This window comes from the organism of the source record quoted next, unplaced genomic scaffold (assembly GCF_019419815.1).
Source record: "Pyrus x bretschneideri cultivar Hongxiangsu unplaced genomic scaffold, Pyrus_bretschneideri_v1 Contig28, whole genome shotgun sequence".
NCBI classification, from domain to species: Eukaryota; Viridiplantae; Streptophyta; class Magnoliopsida; order Rosales; family Rosaceae; genus Pyrus; species Pyrus x bretschneideri.
This window is the reverse complement of record NW_025999590.1, coordinates 3,305,346-3,327,123: the sequence shown is the minus strand read 5'-3', so window position 1 is coordinate 3,327,123 and position 21,778 is coordinate 3,305,346. Positions and strand designations below refer to the sequence as shown.

The window sequence follows — 21,778 nt, the reverse complement described above, 5'->3', positions numbered from 1 at the left end:
TTGGGGGTGGTTCCATCCTGAGTATCCAAAAAACCAGTAATACCTTTGCACTTCTTCTATAATCAACTTAAAGCAAGACCACCCATGAACCTCGAACCTACTTCATTAGGCTTAATCCAAAGATATTAGTATTATTTCCCCTAACTTAGGTACAACGGTGCATGTAGTGTTACGGCACAAGACCTCCGATTTTCTAAAACCCTCAAGTTTTTAGTCTAATAGAGACGATTTGTAAATCTAAATCCGATCACGTATGTACAATCTGTGAATAGTGTAACCATTTTTGTTCATGTAGCTTGGGAGCATCAAAATTTTGACTTTAATACACAACTGTACATGTACACTTTTTTATTTATGTCGCACAAGGATTATAAGACCGACCATGCAAATTGATGAATACTCCACATTCATCTAACTTATGAAAAGAGAGATTTGAACTCGAACGCAAGTGACATATCCCAAACCTACGACATGCTTGGGGATTCAAACCTACGCATATATATTTTCAAAGATTTAATTCACAAAACTGTAAATTCAGAAAGTGCAAAAGAACAATATAAAGAGCAAAAGTTAATTAATTGGTGCTATGTTCAATTAATATAGCGGATGCAATCTGCGATTATATTAATTAAAGCCCAAATAATGAGGAGTAAATATTAAACGACATTGTTGTTGTAACTATTCGAGATTTATTTGTTTAATATATAGTTCTATTATATTTAATTAAAGTGCTTTGTTAAGTTATGTTTTTTTCATAAATCAATGAAACATTATAATTAAATTTTGTTTCTCAAATAAAAAGGGGTGCATCTTAAAAATCTAATAAGATAACCTCATAATTATATGTACCTAAACCAATTTGTGGTGCTAGGTTCGTCTTCACTAAGATTCGAGGTGCCATGTCCGTCATCACTGAAAAGATTTATTCTTCTTGTCACTTTCCTTCATTCGTGCCTTCAAAAAGCTTTTGTGTTCGGTGATGCTTTGTCGTCAACCTTCATGAACATAGCTTTTCGATCTCTTTTATCAAGCACAAGTTCCTTGCATACTCAACTTGACTTCTATAAAATGCACCACTCTCTTTGTCAGTCTCACGTCTTTGCGTCGTCTCTTTTGGAACAACGTTGGAAGCACGCTTAATAATTCAGTATTTTACAAATTTTCACAACTTTCCAACATTTGTGATTGTTGAACCTTGTGATGAATTTGGGCAAAATTAGGTACCAACTGTTTGCTTGCATAACTAAAACAAATAAAGTGGGAAATAATTAATTATCTCAAAAAATAAAAAATAAAAAAAGGGTACGTGCTAATAAAAAAATTAGAAAATTGTTACCTCATCCCCAATATTTGTGTCACCTTGATAATTTTTCACCGCTTTTGTCTGAGCATCTCTATATTTGCCTAATGCAAAACTTAAATTTTTTATCATACTGTAAGTGCGCTTTTCCTACGACTAGTTCCATACCGACTGCTATAATTTTCATGAAATTTCTTCCACACAAGAAAACATTTTTCAGCGATTAACCATGCAGTTTTTGGGATGGTGACAACTTACAAGGCCGAGCCCTTTCTTCTCCTTTTTCCAACCCGAAGTACATTGATGTGAATAAAGCAGCAGAAAATAAAAACAACAAAATAGTACGTATTGAGAAGTCCTGGTTGATCGATCAATAACGTGATTTCGTTGCACACATGCATGTACTGCGTTGATATGCCCTACCAAATCCTTAGTCCCTCGTCGTATATGTTACACAGACACCACCAACTTTGTGGTAACTTTAAATGAGTGTCATTACACCCCATTACTCTCACCCACCAACCTCCTCTCATACTTTAATTCCTTGAGACCCTCATCTTTTCCCAATTCATTATGCATCTTCACGCATCACTCTCTCCCCCTTCTCAATTCCCCGTAACTCTCGTCCCTGCAAGGATATACTTCCTTCCGAAACACAAGAGGCTTTAGCATCATTTTCCGACTATGAAAAGGTATTGTATCCCATATTTGAAATGTTGTAATTGCTTATGTTGATCCTAGACTTTATAATTTGTAATTTTGTTTTAAGATTGATGTATAAGATTTGCTAGTGTGATAAGAGACTTAAAGTTGGTGAAAAAAAAAAAAGGCAGAGCACAAAAATAATGAATGAAGGATTAATGGTATGCGGACTCTTTCAGGATCCTTTTTGATATGTCGACGACAGTGGTCAGGAAGGGGAGCAATTGCTGAACCAGTGAGTTAACCGGAAATCAGATTCACCACAGCAATGGTTTGCTTCCATATCTTTGAATGCGTATTAATTGTGCTGTTTATTTTAATTATTCCAGCTATTGCAGCCATAACATCCTACATATATCACCTTCGTATCATGATTCCATTTGTGATTTTGGATTTAATTATAGTGGGGATCATCCATCAATATAGGGCAAAAATCACCCGAAGGTAATCGAGTTCTTAGCAATCAAATACTTCAAGAGAATTAATAGAGGTATTTTTATGGGCTTTAAGACTCTACTTACAAAATATCATTGACCCCGAATGCATAATTTGCGTCTTCACCCTACTGAACTATTCGTATTACCTGATTTCCTTTGTTCTGTTTCTGAGACATACTAAAGTTCTAATTTTTCTGGAATTTGCATTAGAAATAAATGTCGTTATTTTAGTACATTTTTAGAAAATTGATTGATAGTGGCAAAAAACTTAAAAGGTTATGAATATGGATTATTTGGTCCATCAATTAATACGCATTGAAAGATATGGAAGCAAACCATCGCTGTGGTGAATCTGATTTCCAGTTAACTCACCGGTTCAGCAATTGCTCCCCTTCCTGACCACTGTTGTCGACACATCAGAAAGGATCCTGAAAGAGTCTGCATACCATTAATCCTTCGTTCGTTATTTTTGTGCTCTGCTTTTTTTTTTTTTCACCAACTTTAAATCTCTTGTCACACTAGCAAATCTTATACATAAAGAATCTCACTTTTAAAAAATTTATAGTTGACTTAAAGCTTAAAATTTATAGTTGTAGTGGCATAGAATACATAAAGAATCTCACTTTCAAAAAATTCTTCTTAGCATTTCTCACTTTTTAGTCTTCGAATAAGGTCTAAGGTGACCGTGGTGTGCAAATTACTAAGACTCCGAGACAGCGACAATTGGGATGAAGATCATAGATGCTCAAGTATATATGTCGACAACTTGGCATTGTAAGTCTTTATAAATTCCAATTTGTATTACTGATAAACTATATATACCAAATGTGATTGGGAATTAAATTAAATATAAACTACATGGGGATAGAGAAAGTGATTTAGAGGGAGAGCCAAAATATACTTGGGAGACAATAAAAAACTGCACAAATTTGTGACAAGTTGACGAGTAAATGACTCTTTGTTTTGCATTTTTTCCCTTGGTAAGCTATGTCTAAAACTTTATTCATTTTATTGTTGAATTGAAGAACAAAGATTATTGTCTTCCGTCAAGCAGCTTTTTCTTAATACTGATTGCCAACCAGTTTGTAATAATAATTGGATAGTTTAATTTCTCTTAGTTCAATTTTAGACGTTCTCCATAGTAAGTGTGCACACTATTTTTCTAGCTATAAATTTGTATATGATTTGCTATGTATTTTTTTTTTATATGAAAAAGCCTTTTCTGAATGCAATATGAATTACATGGTATGTGGACAAAATTCTATGTAGGCGTAAAAGACTTTTGGCTTGCGATACTGCATAAGTATTGCTTGGCTGAGGAACTTGAAGATTCAAGACCTTTTTTCGGTTTTCTTTTCCGTTTTGTTGGTGTTTGGAATGATTCATTTTTATTATTTTTCTTCTAAATGCCTAACAATCGGTAATCTAATTGTATCATTGCTTTATGTTAATTCAAGATTTTAGAATAATTAAGGTGGTCATCTCTAATGTTTTTATTTCATTGTCAATATCAATTAAAATATTGTGTACAAATGTTTAAAATGCAATGCAATATCTATGACAAGTGATTTGGTCATACATAAATGAGTGTAGTGGAGCAGGATTTAAGCTTGGCTGCTTAAATAGTATTTGTCCAAGTTGAATGAAATTTGCATTCTATTGAGAATAATAACACATATACAATGGTGTCAATTCCATGCTTGCAGTAAAGACAATACAAGAAAAATCAAAGCAATCCCATAAGAAAAAAACTGTGAAGAAAGCTACAAATGATGCATTTTCCTTTGGATATGACTTTTTTTTTTCTTCTTATTTTTTGTCAATGTATGTGCATTTTAATACTACATACTATAATGCAATTACACCTCAACTCATATTCTCATTCAAAAACTCTGTTTGCAGTTATGGAAACAAGCATTAGTGTTGTGGCGCTATTGAATTGACAAAGCAATTTGCAGGTGGAATGGGAAAGTGTAACATGTATGTCAAGAAAAAATAGTATATATTATACTATGAAGCCACAAACTTATCAACTCATTTTTAGCAAATTTTAATAAGATAAATGGCAAGGAAAAGATGATACATATGAAATATCTTGGTTCCTTGCTATATTTCTTCCTTTATTCATTACTAACCTTTTCTAACGTGCTTTCGTACGTGCAAAAGAGTCTTTTTCTTTTCTCATGCATTTTACATGCGAGTTAATTATGTTTTATTTCCTATTATTTTCAATGTATGATATATTTTATTTTAAGACGCAATATAAGAAAAAAAATGGCTAGCACAATGCATCTAAATGGCACGTAGCACCTGTGATAAAAAATATCTCTCACATAAAAAGGTAGGAACATACAAAATACTACCTTTTTATAGTACGAGCACCTTTGTATAGGTGTCAACTCTTCCGTTGGCAGGTCTACTTACTGTTTTTTATAGTAGTCTGGGCGAGTACTTAATGTTTTCATCTACTTTTGTTTTATTTACATCTACTTATTATTGTTTATGGACTTTAGGTAGGAACTTGCATCCAAAATCCCATGTTGTTTGACAATTGCATAAATAACATTTAAATAATTACTTTACACAAAGTGAAAATGAAAAACATGACAAATTTTTAGGACGTACACAGTAAAGAAAAAGTTCATCTTTGCACAATACATTTAAAATAAATCTTCACAATTACAATGAAAAAAAAACTAATGCAAAATCTTCACAATTACATTTAACATTTCTTACTATTTAATTTTGTAAACATGATAATATCCTAAAAAGTTGTCATGTTTTTCGTTTTCACTTTGCGTAACATTTAAATCATTACTTTACGCAAAGTAAAAACGAAAAACTTAACGACTTTTTAGGATGTGCATGGTAACAAAAAAGTTCATCTTTGCACAATACATTTAAAATATATTATGACAATTACAATGAAAAAAACTAACGCAAAACAACTTTAGGGACGCGTAGCGCTTGTGATCCAAAAATACCTCTTGCACGCACATTAATAGGTGCGGAGAGGCTAGTAAATAATAATTAGAATTGTTATTGTTATTGTTATTTTCATATGAAATTCTGTTTCAAACTTTCTTATATTTTATTTTTAATGGTAGTGAAATTATTAAAATATTTTTAAGATGCCAAGTAAGCTTTTCAAATAGATTCCAATTTTCTTTTTTACATTTTCACTTTTATTTTACTAATTAAGAATAATACTTATTTTTACGGTCGCAAACGGAATTCAAATCAAAATTTTAACGGACACGTTATACTTAAAGTTGTGAAAAATTTAACTCGTAACCGATGGGACTAAGAGAGGACCTTATGCAGTGTGCGCCACGGCCCTGTCTTGTCTGTCTGATGGCCTTCTTGCAGACCAAAGACATCAATCATTTCTTTTTTATTATTTTAATTACACTCTTTTCTCTCCTACTACCTCTCTCTATCTCATTACACCCATCCATCAATTTAAAGACATCAATCATGTCTTTTCCATTATTTTAAATAGACTCTTTTAATATAATCAGAACATATTACGATACGTCACATATTATTAATATATAATAAAATATATACTTTAAAAAATTAATAATTTATAAAATATAATTTTTTATTACTTATATAACAACCTGCGATAAATAACCATGTTCAAATAAAAATATTTCTCCATCAATTCCATCAAACATCAACCTTAACATCCCACCAACATCTTTCTCTCATCTCTTAAATTTCTCCATCAATCCCAACAAACGTCAACCTTAACATCCCACGAACTTCTCTCTCTCACCTCTCAACCTCTCTTCCGTAGCTCTCTCAATCTTTCACTCTCTTCTTCTCGGCCAAACACAACAAAACACTACCGCCACATCAAAACTCCACCAGGAGCCAGCAAACGCTCTCATAACTACCTGCGACTCTCTGCAACTTTTTGGCCTGTCACACTCGGAGGAAAACGAAAATTTCGTTCTTAATATTATCGAAATCCGAGCAACTGAATCGTCTCCGTAAGGCTTCATTTCTCACTCTCGAAGTCCCCCTCGAGTTTTCTGTGAATATTCTTAGCATGCATGCTTGTTTCTATGAACACAGATGAATCCTAACCCACCGTGTTTTCGGCGAGTTGTAGAAATTTTTCAAGCTAAACCCGCTCAAACTTTGTTGAGTTGATCGAGTTTTAAGGTGTAAGATGACTTCCCACAACCCCTAGACTACAGAATTGAGCTTGCATGTTCGAATATCCCTCTGTCTAGAAAGTCCGAATTTGGCATTGGCTTATAGGCCATTTTCCGAGCACCTTCGGCCAACCTTTGGTCACCAAAGAGGTATAAAAATGTTCTTTTCTTCCTAAGCTTCGTGTTGATACTTCTTATGCATAAAATGGTTGAAAAATGACTATTGTGCTAATTTGGAAATTTCCAGCGGAAATTCTGTTCTTGAGCAAACTAAAGGAAATTAGGTTTATTACATTAATTATTATTAGTTTAATAATTAGTGTAGTAATTTTCTGTATTGGAGAGGACAGACCGGAGGAGTAACGCAGGTAGAATGGTTGGGCTGTTATGATTTACATGTACTTGTGAGTGGGCTTTTCGTTTTTACGTGTGTGATTTTTTCTTGACTACTGGTTTTATATACCATGAGCAAACTATTGTCATTAGTTTAATAATTAGTGTAGTAATTTTCTGTATTGGAAAGGACAGCCCGGAGGAGTAACGCAGATGGAATAGTTGGGCTGTTGTTATTTACATGTATTTGGGAGTGGGTTTTTTCGTTTTTACGTGTATATATATTTATATATATATATATGTGTGATTTTTTCTCGACAATTGTTTTTATATACTATGATGTTAAATGTCATGTTTATTCTTATAAATAGACTTTTTGTACACTTTATGTTTATAATATAATTTGTGAGCATGAACTTATGGCGTCAAATTTTTGCGTTTTATTTGCTCATTATTACATATTTGCACAGTCTTTGTTATTTGCATTATCGTGGACCAATGACTGCCTTCACATGTAGTTCACATGCACCGTTACATTTGCTTTAGATACAATATTAGATGCCAGCTGGTCCTTTTGTGTGATGTTTTGGACTCATACGTGATGCGACTAGCGCAACTCAGGTGATGTATTAGCAGAATGCAAAACCTACACTCAGCCTGTTTCATTGTCTGAATATCTCTACAATGGACTTGTGTCTACATAAATTAATGAACATTGATTTCTTGTGATAACGAATTAAGATCTGGTGTTGATATACCTTGTTGTAGGGTTCTACATCGATTGACTCACTTGTGTTGCAAAATAACTATTACATATTATTATTATAATATTTTTGAGAAAGTATATACTTGTTTTACAATGGGGTTACACATTTTCGAAAATGGTCAACAAAACTTTATTTTTCAGGCCTACTCACATTTGTTTTTCTCATTTCCAGAATTTTAGTGGCAAAGAGTTTCATGACGACGAGGATTGCTGGTAAAACCTGTTCTGTGGGAGACTTCTCCTTTCGGTATAAATATTCTTACTATTATTTTACAGCAATTTACTAATGCTCTGAACATCACTTATGCGAATGGGCTGATCGCCCTTACATGCGGACTCTAGAATTAGTTACTTTAGGTTTAAATTAGTAGTACTTCCCACATCATCATCACTTAATGGCTTGGTCGGCCAACATAACTCGATCCGCATGTCTAAGTGGATATTTCGGGTCAGGATGTGTCACCACAAATCTTGTTTTGTATTTTAAACTTTCTATAGTTAAAAATAAAAATATACTTGTGGAGTGTAAAATGAGATTATTGAAGAGTTATTAACAGTTCTTATAACAATTATTCAAAACACAAACACATATAGTTATTATTCAATTCAAATTATAACACAAGATTCTATAATTTGGTTATGTATATGCATTTAATTAGTTATTTTGAAGAAAAAAACAAACCATTTACTCTTATGTTTAATTTCATATAATCGAGGGGAATCAATGCCCTATTCTCCTCCTCGCGACATATCGCAAAATTTGAAGGAAAAAAAAAATCTAGTTCATCGGGAGAATAAAGGTATCTTCCAATTAGTGGACGATGTCACACCATAAAAATACCTTCCAATAAATTGTAATACATATTCCCAATGTATCTGCTATACTGTTGAGGTCGTTACTCCGGATGGGTGTGAAACGAGTTGGTTAAACTCTAGGCTAGACGTAGGCTAGGCTCTTGACAAACGAGAATTAACTTTTCATTTTTAATTATGCTTTGACCCCCCAAAAAGGGAAGATAACAAGTAAATTAACATTTTCAATGTGTAATAGGTTCGATGTTGAACCTAGACACTTTAATGAGCAATACTGGTTATATTATCAACTTGAAAACTGAAAACTATATGGAAAATATGATCAAGTAATTGATATATTGAATAACAATTTGTGTTCCAAAAAATAAAAAGATTGAGCCCAGATATATGAGTTTTGATTATGGGTGGTCTAAGGATAGACCTTGTTTCATTGATCTTAATTAAAAGAAATTTCCATGGAACATGTAATTTGTTATTAATACACGCTACTCACTAGTTCTTAATATGCTGATATACTGAGGTGGATGTAAGCTCTGGTCACAAGAAAGAAGATGAATGGAAGTGAGATGGCCTTCATCTGCAAACCATTATTATTACTTTCTTTGTTGATCGAGTCTGATTTTTTTCCTAGAAAGCAATTGAGCAAGCGAATTTAAAAAATACCATGGAGTTAGGTATGTTACCAGAGAGGAAGAGATAACAAAAAGTTGAATTGAATGTGCATCTCTATTGGGGATTTATATACTGTGCAACTTTTTTGTGCCATAGAAAATGAAGGGCTTATTTCTAGATTGGTGACAACTAACCAAGGTCGAGCTCTTCCTTTTCTCGTTCCAACACGAAACACATTGTTGTGAATAAAGCAGTAGAAAAAGAAAACAACATAATAATACGTATTGAGAAGTCCTGATTGGAAGATCAGTATTGTGATTTTGCTGCATGCATGCACGTACTACATTGTTATGCCCTACCAACCTTACCAACTTTTAATGAGGATCATTACAACTCATTACTCTCATCCACCAACCTTACCTCTTATGCTCTAATTTCAAAACTTACATAGTTTTTTTTTGTTTAACTAGGATATCCGCACCACTCATCCCAAATTATGCGATCACCCAACACAATTTAATGGATATTCATAGGTCATTACAAGGTTAATTTAGAAAGTTAGAGTCAAGTAACTTGAGAGATAAAAACCCTAAAACCTCTCGTTTCTAACACTGTATAATAATACTACCATCTTTCCAATTCTAAATCTTCTCATACTTCCTTTAGACCATCATATTTTACTAATTCATTCTGCAATCCTCATGCTTCTCTTTTTCTATTCTCAATTCCTCCCAACTCTCGTCCCTGCAAGGATATACTTCCTTTTAAATCACGAGGTTACCGACTATCAGAGGCTACCACCTTTCTCATTCCTGCAAGGATATACTTCTTTTGAAGCACAAGAGGCTACTGACTCTCTCTCTTCTCAATTCCACCCAACTCCTGACTCTCTTCTCAGTTCATCCTCACTCTTGTCCCTACAATACCTTTCCATATTCGAAAATGATGCTAAAGTCTCTTGTGTTTCTGAATGAAGTATATCCTTGCAAGGATGAAAATCGAGAGGAATTGAGTAGAGAGAGTAAGACATGAAGATTGCATAATGAATTAAGAAAAGATGAGGGTCTCAAGAAAGTATGAGATGATTTAGAATTGGGAAATGGTAGTGTTATTATATAGGGTTAGAGAAGCGAGAGGTTTTAAGGTTTTCATCTCTCAAGTTACTTGACTCTTACTTCTCAAATTAACCTTGTAATGACCTATGAATATTCACGAAAATATGTTGAATGATCGCATAAATTGGCATGAGTGGTGAAGATATCTTGGTAAAACAAAAAAGAAAACTTGGTAGGTTTTGCAATTAGAGCAGAAGAGGTGAGGTTGGTGGGCGAGAGTAATGGGGTGTAATGACCCTCATTAAAAGTTACCACAAAATTGATGGTGTCTATGTAGCATATGTGACGAGGGTCCAAGGATTTAGTAGGGCATATCTATGGAGCACAGGCATGTATGCTCCGAAATCAAGTTATTGATCTTCCAATCAAAACTTCTCAATACGTTATTGATCTTCCAACCATAAACAAGCCCTTCACTTTCTGTAGCACATGAAAGTTGCATAGCATACAAGCCTTCAATAGACATGCCTATTCAATTCAACTTCATGTCCTCTCTCTTCCTCTCTAGCAACCTAACTCCATACTATTTTTTTAGTTTGCTTGTTCAATTGCTTTCTTGTAAGAAATCAAATGTTCGATCAACAAAGAAAGTAATGGTTTGCAAATGAAAATCATTTCATATCCGTCCATCTTCTGTCTTGTGCCTAGAGCCTACACCCAACTCAGTATATCAGCATATCGATGACTAGTGATTAGCGTAGTGTTGACTAATTACATGTTCAATGGAAATTTCTTTTAATGAAGACTGTCTATCCCTAGGGCACCTATAACCGAGTTGCAAAGTAAATCAAAGCTCTTATATCTGGGCTCAATTTTTTTATTGTTGGGAAGACAGATGGTCTTCAAAATATGTTAGTTATTTGATCATATTTTCCCCATAATTTTTTAGTTTTCATGTTGATATTATAATATTTATATCTCATAAAAGTGTCTAGGTTGAACACGAACCTATTACGCATTAGAAATGTTAATTTACTGAAGTTAATTGTCGTTTGTCGAGAGCCTAGCCTAGGGTTAAACCAACTAGTTTCACACCGGGTAACAACATATTGAGTAACGACCTCAACAATTTGGAAGATATTTTGAGAATATGTATTCTAATTTATTCGAAGTATCTTTGTGGTGTAACACCGTCAACTTAATGTAAGGTATCTTTATTATGCTCCCGGTGAATTAGCTTTGTTTTCCAAATTTTGCGGCTATGTCCAGAGAAGGAGAAGAGGATATTGATTCCCCGTTGATTATAGGAAATTAAACAGAGAGTAAATAGTAAATTTTTTTTCTCCAAAATAAATAATTAAATGCATGAACATAACCGAAATTATGGAATCACATGTTATAATTTGAATTGAATAAAAAACTATTATTAGCATTCCAAAAATCTTATTGAGTGATAATGGTACGTTTATTGTTGATTATCATATATTCGTTTTGTATTGATTGATACGTTTATTTTTAATTTATGGGTGTACATATCGTTGACTGGTACGCTTAGTTTTAACTTTTGGTACGTTTTGTTTTAGCTTTCGATATGTTTAGATTTAGCTTCCGGTACGTTTAGTTTTGTTCTCGTTGATCGATAGATTTTTTTCACGATTTTATTACGATTGTTTTTGTATACATTGTGGATTGTACCATTTAGTATCATATGGGTACGATTAATATTATACATATCATTGATTGGTACATTTACTTTTGTTCTTCAATGTTGTTTACTAGTACGTTTATTTCCAGTTTTAGTAGGTTTGTTTTCATACATATATTTTTTATTGGTACGTTTGTATTATTCTCGATGTTATTTTCTTATATGAATTACTACAAAAATTTATATATGGATTACTACAAATATCTTAAATGGTGTTTTATTCCTTCATTGAAAGGAAAAAAAAAATCAAACGGCAGGGTATGTTATTCCTGAATAAATTGTATATATATAATCTTCTCTTTTTTTTTTTGCATAATAATCTTTAGAGGGAATCAAGGGAGCTAGATTGTAGGAATTTGTTTCAATAAAGGATATTTATGATACACGAGACTCCAAATTTGTAGGAAAATTGTTTAATTAAATCTCTAAAACCAACAAATGTTTTGTCTATAGAGTTGAAAACTCAACCGCTTATATCAAAACGCCCCTTAAATAAATAACTATACTCGTTTGTGTTTTGAATACAACAGAATTGTTGTTGATCGTGCTAGCTCTTTCTTACTAGTTCTTTTTATTTCTTTGTCATTAGTTTTTTCCTCCTCTTATGATATTTCTGCTATTTAAAAGAAGAAAAGTATACTTTCCATAAACGTAGGAAGAGCAATCCCTATGTACTGAAAAGAGGGAAAATGGTTTTGAAGAATCCCATAGAAGCATGATGGAAAATGAAGTCACAGGTCCTTTATGATGCATGTCACTTTCATTCGAATTCAAATCTCTCTTTTCATAAGTTAAATGAATTTAGAGCATCCAAATATGTTATATCAACTTGCATAGCCAATCTTACGAACCTTGTACAACACAGAGAAAAAATATACATGTACAATTGTGAAAGTCAAACTTGTGATGCGTCCGAGCTACATGGACAAAAAACAATTAACATTTTGTATAAAATGTATAGACGTGACAGGATTTAAATATATAGTTTGTTTACGTGCTTGCATGACTACATGGACAAAAACAGTAACATTATCCATCAAGGTTGCACTAGGCGCTGGTTGCTAATGAAGAATGTCTCCAAATGGACATGAATATTGTACACCAATCTATTTAATAAATAAAACTGAATTCATTTCCTGGTTCATAATCCTCAAAACAACAAATAATGACTTCATCTCTCAATTATTTACACAAAATTGCAATTGTATATGAATATATATACACACACACATACATATATACGAATCCTTTAACAAGAGGGATCCTCATTTTTCAAAAAAACCATGCATCACAATTCGACCGTTTTGTTTCATGTAGCTCAGGAGCATCACAATTCGACTTTCATGATTGTACATGTACACTTTCTATTTGTATTGCACGAGGATCATAAGATCAACCATGCAAATTGATATAATATCTAGATGTGCTAAATTTATCTAACTTATAGAAGAGAGATTTAGACCCGAAAGCAAATTATCATTTGTATCTTTTAATTGTGAAATTATATTTTGAAAAAATTGAAAAACCAAATGAAGAAGGAATCAAAGGGCTGGGACTGGGACTTTTTGTGGTGGTGGTGGTTGGGAGGAGAAAGGTAGGGGGTTGTTTTCTTGGTAGTTTGGGTTTTGGGATCCCAACCCTTTTTGGGGGTTTTGGGCGGGGATTTTTTGAGGTGTTTAACAATTTCAGAGCTGTCAGGAATGAGGATCGCGATGGGAGGCCGTGCTGATGAGCTGCGTTGGACCGGGTAACCGATTACATTGTCACATTAAGGGTATTTTGGAGATAAAGTGAGTGGGAAAAGAGTAGAGTTTATTTTAACTTTTTATGGTAGGTAGGTGGTATAATAAAAAAATAGGATAAACCATTAAAATATATAGTTTGTCAACGTGCTTGCATGACTACATGGCAAAATCAGCAACATTATCCATCAAGGTTGCACTAAGTGTTAGTCGGATGGAGGCTAGGACCTATTGCTTAAGCGGATTATGTATAAATTAGTACCTGCTTATTTTATAAACTCAAATACTATATGAATTATAATTTACCACATAAAAAACCGATTCATTTGCATAAATAGATATCTTAAGTACGACACATGCCAATTTTTATGGGCCCGAATGTCTGTCCACGGTTTGTAGCTTTGGATATGTGGCAGGAATGGCACACTAAAGATTCCCAGAGTCTCTAAACGAATTTGTACCCATTTGAACAAACAAAAATGGAAAATAGAAAAAACAAAAGACATGTAGCCAACGGTGATATGGTGAAAAAAAAGAAAAAGAAAAAATGAATTTGTACCAATTGTACGTCTCCACCCATCACCCTTTAGCCACCTTCTCTTCACTCCTCAATTGGAAATCTGGATTTCAATTCAACCTTGTTCAAGTATATTTGGTATTATGGTTTTTTTTATTGGTACATCAAAAATAATTAGTACGAATACTTATTATATTAGAATTTAGTGGTATACTTTATTACTGTTACATTCTTTTGATAAAACAAATGTGTCACTTTACATACATTTTTCCTTAAAGCATTGTTAAACTCAATCTCGTATTACTATTTTGACTGTTCTCTTATTACGATTTTGTTCATCATAACTCACATTCTAACTTGGAGAGGTTTCTTTAAAATATAACGAGAGCAATGTTCTTACATTACTCTTGCTACCTTGACCACACCATATTTCATAAAAAAATAAATAACATAGAACCTAGAGCAATCACTTGAGTTACAAACCCGTATGTTGCATCGTATTCTAACCTTTTATTTTCTCAAATACCGAAGTGTGCGAAATCCACGTTGAGGCCCATCAACTTTTTACAAGATCCAGCCCAAGTCAAGAGGCTTAGTGGACCGAGTCATATAGCTGACTAAACTTTTAGTTACCCACTGAGTTGAGAGTGCTGATGTGTCCACTTTTAGGCATGGGACTTTGAAGTCATTTACGGAACTGCCACGTCACAAAACGTGACCATTGCACAGAAATTTTTCACTGTAACAAAAGCATGGTTTAGTATACTAAATGTCATATATAAATTTAAAAAAAAAAAAAAGAAAAACTTTTTCAAGTGGAATCATGATACAAAGGTAATATATGTAGGATGTGATGGCTGGAATAAGTAAAATGGATGGAACAATGAATACGCATTGAAATATACGGAGGCAAACCGTCACAAGAATATATCAAACACCACAAGAAAACGGGGCTAATTGGATAATGTTTACTGTGAAGCCCAAAAATTGTCACTAGATCATTAGAATTAACGGGCCTTTGCAACTTGTTATTATTCATACCCAAACCTTCATGACAACTAATTGAGAGAAGGAAAAACAGAGGGAATTTGTTTTTTTTTTTCTAACATCAATTTCCGACTACAAACATAATTTTTTAAGTATCAATTTTTATTATAAAAACTAATACCTCCTCGACTTTATTCTCAGTGCATTCGTATTTTGAATGTACAACATAATTTTTGCAACAGTTACAAAATATGCTTATAATCCAACACGACCGATAGGGTTTCTCTCGATAAGACCAAGCTTGCCTTACAAAAATAAGAAAACAGGGTACACCTAGCTTAGATGAAATGAAAATTGTAAGAAAAAGATTCAGAGAAGGAAGAAAAACAAAGGGAAATTTTTTTCAATCAATTTTCGACTACAAACATGAAACAATATCATTTCACTTTATTGAGCATAAAACCATCACAGCATCAAAATGCCAGCCGTTGTCTTACCCCGACGTGAGAAGAATTCTTTAAGTTCTCCCAACAAGTCACCAAGACCAAGCCCTCGATCACATACCAAACCTGAACCCAGAAGCCGGAATTCAGAACACACCATCCAAATTCTGGTGGAACATCAGCGAGTTTCTAGACCAGAAATATATAAATAAACTGAATACTACGTGCCTTCTATCTGGTGGAACTCTGCAAGAGGAGTTCGATCTAGTGCTTCATTTCTGATCGTACGATCCAAAAAGTAGTATTTTGGGGAGCAAATGGTAGTTTCTTTGAACAATGCAAAAGAAACAAAAACGACTACAAATTAGGGTTTAAAAAACGCTTGAAGTGCTTTATGCAAGAAGCACAAATTATGTGCTTTTTTCAAGTGCTTTTCCGTAATTTACTTGCATTTTTACTAATGATTGTTTCTAAAAATATTTTCACCAAAAACGCTTTCAGTTATTTTAAAAGCACATTCAAACGGGCTCTATGAAAGTTTCATCATTACTGGAATGGGTCTAGTTTTTATAGTTTACTTATTTTCAACACAACTTAATCTTGTGTAAGTTTTTTTGCAATCAACTCTGCCTACATTCACCCTTAATTTTTGCTTAAATTGCATGTTCAGCCACAAAATATATGTATATATATATATTGGTGCTCGCTGAGTATTTAGGACCACTTGCTTATATTGGTGCTCACTGAGTCCACTAAAGTATGCAACCATTTCTCTAGTAACTTGTCACTCTAAAACCAAGTGTAGAACCATGGAAAACAAAATGCAGATTAGGCTGCATTCCCACTCCATGATTACATGCACACTTAGTTCAAAAGTACAGTGTTACCAACAAAGTCATAATGTCTAGTCGCTGGTACTCGAAACACCAATGCCACAAAACAAAGTGATTTGGATATCAGTGCAAAATGAACTGTCAAAACAACTTTAAATTATTAAGAGCAAATACATAAATCAATTATATAAGTTCAAATAGCTAAGAAAATAAATATTAACTTTTAACTTAATTTTGTTGATCGAGTGCTTACTCCCACTTATTAATTGAAGCAGCTTAAAAGCCTCTTTCCGTCCCCAATATTAGCAACAATGGTGGACAGTAAGTCGCCATTTTTTATTCCAGACTGTACTAACGACAAATATTCCAGTAGGCCGCTATTTTTAATATATTAGACTGAGTTTGAAGAATTCTCAAAACCCCTTCCAATAAATATCTTACTTCTTCTCTTAGACCTACTCCAACTCTTGGAGTAAAACTTAAATTTTAAGTTCTAAACTTATCACAACTTGCCCTGACTCATTTCTTGGGACAAATTTAGGCCAAAAGTCAAATTGAGTTAGTGGGCCGGTCTACCATATACATGTATTTTTTTTAGTTTTATATTTTTAAATTCATTGAATCCAATGATTAAGATTTAATATGATCAAATTTAATAGTAAAAAAAAAAAAAAATCTAACGGTCAAAATATAAATCCAACGGTTACAATAATTAAAAAAAAAAAAAATCTTTTATGTGTTTCATATTCCACAAGTTTCAAGGTATCAATTTAGTGACTTTTCAATATATATTGGAATATAAATATTTTTTAGTTAAAATATTCATAAAATTAAATTAGGATAGTCTACATAATTTTTAGGTTAAGATATTCATAGTGATATGTGCAGATTTAATTCAATTAGACTCGGATGGTAAACAAATACACTAAAATCAGAGGCGCAGCCACCGACCAAGGTAGGCTCATGTCTATTCTCAAAGTTTTTCTTATAAACTTATACTACATCCTATCAATTAGAATTTGACCAATATAATACCATTATCAACTTGAGTTTAGTTGTATTTGTCAGTTCAATTCAAATAGTTAGTTTCAATCCAACAAAGAAATCCAAAGGTTCTAATGATATTAATTAATCGTGTCCTCTCTTTTTTGCCTTCATTAGAATATAAAAATAATTCGCCTCGTTCACGGACTCTGATTTTGTTTAATTTCTCATCTCCCTATATTATAGAATCTACGAAATCAAGAGAGAAAAAGAATTCTCATGTCCAAATTAGCACAACAAAACCCTTCAAATTCTCGCATAGTTTATGTTTCTACAAGGTCACAAGGAGAAAATGAATTCATGGTCACTCGTCTTAAATTTGATATCAAGAATAAATATAAATGGATATGCTTTTAAAGTTTATCCTCAATTCTTGATATCAAATTCAATAGTGAGTTACTATGTATCCTTAATCAGCAGGATGATCGACCAAAATAACATGACTATATATGTTTCTATATATTTCAGTTAGGAAAATTTCATTTATCCAATCTAAATTTACCCCTCCTAAAATGAATTTTTGACTTCACCACCGACTAAAACCTGTTCTTTTGTAGGCGTGTATAACCATTTAACTTATCAAATTGTCTTATCCAATTTTCTCTAATATATATATTGACAAAACTCTCTGTTATTATCGTTTTTGTTAAGAAACAAAACCAAAATCCGTGTTGATTTTAAGCCGAGGTGTCGAAAAGGTACACCGCTCTTTCAACTACATGATCAAACCCCTTTCACTAAAAGTCTCAGCCATCCAACGGTCACGACCGTGGTCCTGCCTAACCAACGGATGGAAACGCTCGGTTTTGTCCTCAACAGTCAACATACCATTACTAAGTCATTTAAACATTTTCGTGACCTGGTTGAACGTATGAGTCACATATGGTTGAACGTAAGTTTAATTTAGGGGTGTTTTCCGAATCGATCGGATCGGAACTACGCTTTGTAGTTCCAACCCGTAATTTTGAATTAGGATTGGAATACAACTTTTAAACTCAAAATTTTCAACACGTGATTCGGAAGTTCATATATTTTACAAGCATTTGAGTATTCTCAGATTTTTATTACATGTCATTTATTTGGTGGTAGACTAATATGAGTATTCATTTTAATGTATACAAGTATGATGAATATAAAAAACAGTGAACAAACTATATCTAAAACTAAAATACAAAGTGGATAACACATTTTATAATTGAGTGCCAACTATCAGAAATCAAACATTTTTGGTATCAAAATAAGTTAGGCGCACACTTTGAAAAAAATTATATCAGAAATTCCTACTAATTAGAATTGCTAAATGCATTCTGATTTTCATTTCAACATTTGAGAAAACATTCAGATTCGAAATTTTTGCGTACGGATTCAAAAATTTTGTCTGACCATAAACAAAATTCTTTGTTACCACATTTTTATTTGGAAACGCCAGTTGACCTATGAACCTATGAAAGATGTGACAAGCTATGACTGATTGACGGCAGGCTGAGACAGGGCCACAACTTTTCTTTACCCATTGGCTTAATTGCATGTTTAATTTATGCATTTTTGAGGGTGGGCAGCCTTGAATTTCGTGGGAATTTCATTTGACCTGTAAAATTTTATTGTCTCACTTTAGTCTTCAATCATCAACTTTGCATGGATGACTACAAGTTACGTTAACGCGTACAACTTTTTGCATGTCTTTTTGTTACATTTATGTGTGTAGAGAAAAGATAAATTAAAAGCATATTAAAAATTACAACAGCAAACTAAACATTCATTCATATTGATAATAAGGCTTAATACATGAATAATACCAAAAATTACAACCGAAAGTAAGGGTGCTAGGCCTCGATAAAAATTTTTGCCGAAATTTTCAAATCGGTCAAATGACAAAAAGAGTGACCCGCACCCTTTACATTAACTAAAACCTAACAAACTAAATTTAATTAAGCCTAGACGGCTTCCGCTCCGTCTCCCAAACAGGGAACGAAACAAGCATTGACAACCCAAGTACGAGCAACATTAAAATGAAATTTCAACCAATTCGGAACAACATTACAGCACCAATTCGGAAGAACATTGCAGAACCAATTCGGAACAACATTGCAGACCCAATTCTGAGCAGCATTAAGTTTAATTTGCATCCAATTCTTAGCAACAGGATAGTTAATTTTCACCCAATTCCTAAGAAGTATCCCTTATTCCAGCAATATTCCAAGAGTCGCCTAATAGGTGTGAAAATATATATACCTAAAATTGAAAATATAGTCCGGGGATTCTCGATCCCCCCTATTACACTTTCTTGATGGCTTTTAAACAAAAGCACAGAAACGCAAGTGGTAATAGATAGACTGAATAGTCCGTATTCATAACCCTTAAGTTTTCTTCCACTGTCAATTAATTTAATGAAGTAAACTAAAATGACTGCATTTATTCCTATGGCAAAATCTAGAAAGGATAGAGCTCTAGGATGTCTCAGGAATAAAACGAAAGAAATTAGGAAATAAGAACAATTCAGCAGGGTGAATAGGCATATAATGCACTCGGGGTCAATTATTTTTTGTAAATATAATCCTAAACCCCATAAAACTAACTCCATTATTTCCCTAACGTACCCAATTTCTACGAAGGCCACCATTTTTGGGGGGTATTTGTTTTTTGCTTCCCGATAATCAAGAGAAAAAGTGTATCCAACATCATAAAAGGAACGATAAGAAGGTAAAAGGTGTCGGATTTCATGACTCTTGCCACAGGTGGAATAAACATTATCGAAGGCAATCATGGCTTGAAAGAGGTTAAAGAATACCGTGGCTCGGCTTAAGACGATTTCTAGTTCAGCACCACCGACGTCGACATCCTGTGGTTGTTCATGCTGAGGATTCCCCGCATTCCCAGCATTCCCAGCCGCCGGAGGTTGTCCCGGCTGAGCAGCATTCCCCTCCACCGGAGGTTGTCCCGGCTGAGCAACATTCCCCTCCTCCGGAGGTTGTCCTGGCTGAGCAACATTCCCCTCCTCCGGAGGTTGTCCCGGCTGAGCAACATTCCCCTCCACAGGATTATCATTATATTGACTTCTTGTTACAATAATACAAAGTTATTGAATCAAGACTCCACATGACGTTAAATTTATTTTATATAATTGGATCTCAATGTAGCTATGTTCCTTTCATGAATGATTAAATGTAGTGATTATATTAAATACACATAATCACTTGATTTATATATGTATTAAGTGCATATAATACGAGATGTAAACAATTTTCATAAAAATAAAAATAAAAAAGCAAATCTTTCCAACTAAAAAAGGGAAACAAAACAAAATTTAATTAAACTAACCTATCAAAGATTGGGTACGAACCATAAAGGTGCAATATGCAACATGTACGAAGAACGACTCTTGGAGCTACTAAAATGCCTAATACTCTTATTTGTGAAGGAAAATACTCCAAAGTCACATTCCGTTAATTCGTAACACGGGTAATCAAAGGCAAAATAAATACTGTTTCTTTCAACCTTCTGACCATGGGGGTACGATATAACAGCGGAATGGTGGTTGCTCACAAATAATACCCGATCACCAAGTTCAACAACCTCCATCCATTGTGGACCACCATCAATATCACACTCCAGTTTGAACACTCGAAATCCTTTAGTCTTAGGTGGCTCAGTGTAACGAAAGGTCTTTCCAAGCATGACCTTATGCCAAGGATCGGATAGTAAATATGTTTCTTGTTTAGGCTTGTATGCATAGTCTGCCTTATGAAAAATCATAAACAACTCCATAGATGCAGAATCTTTTGCTAGGTGAACGAAATCACGGCCTTTGTAATGCTCTACTCTTGATCCATTGTAATCAATTTTAACGAAAGGAAGTGGAAAAAAGGAAGGACGTGTGTTGGGATCAAGGGTTATCAACTTAAGGACCCTATAGCTAAGAGGACCGCCATTGCCTTTGGTGTCTTCGATCATCTCAAATACCATTAAAAACTTGGACTCTAAGGACGTTGTAGCATATAACTTACCACCCAGTATAACTATATCATTAACAAATGGTACGTCCTCATCAATCGAGCTCCATGATTGATCCCTTGGCCTACAATAAGTCAGATGACCCTGTTTGCAAAGACAAACCACAAAACATGGCTCCTGGCTGATTGTTTTTGGTTCCGAAGAGGCAATAATTTTAGAAACGGAGAAGTCAGGACCATTGATGCAGTGGCATGGAAGGGTGGACTGCGACGAGGGGAGCATCACTCGATCACCAGATATTGGATTGAAGAAGAAGAATTCTATTTTAAAACTAGGGTTCTGACAATTTTTTAGGTAGAATGACCAAGGTTT

General features: G+C 33.7%; 2 long non-coding RNA genes across 3 annotated transcripts; both read left to right on the top strand.

The window, feature by feature from the left end:
• The first annotated feature begins 1,851 nt into the window (after nt 1–1,851).
• LOC125479124 lies at nt 1,852–4,562 on the top strand. Of its 2 annotated transcripts, XR_007259822.1 has the most exons (4): nt 1,852–1,992; nt 2,182–2,273; nt 2,407–3,213; nt 4,342–4,562. It is a non-coding gene; the product is annotated as an uncharacterized LOC125479124 (long non-coding RNA). The 2 variants fall into 2 exon arrangements; XR_007259821.1 differs by having other exon boundaries at nt 2,182–3,213.
• A 1,556-nt stretch (nt 4,563–6,118) lies between these two features.
• LOC125479125 lies at nt 6,119–11,932 on the top strand. Its single transcript, XR_007259823.1, has 3 exons — nt 6,119–6,437; nt 6,560–6,755; nt 7,877–11,932. It is a non-coding gene; the product is annotated as an uncharacterized LOC125479125 (long non-coding RNA).
• Nucleotides 11,933–21,778: the final 9,846 nt, after the last annotated feature.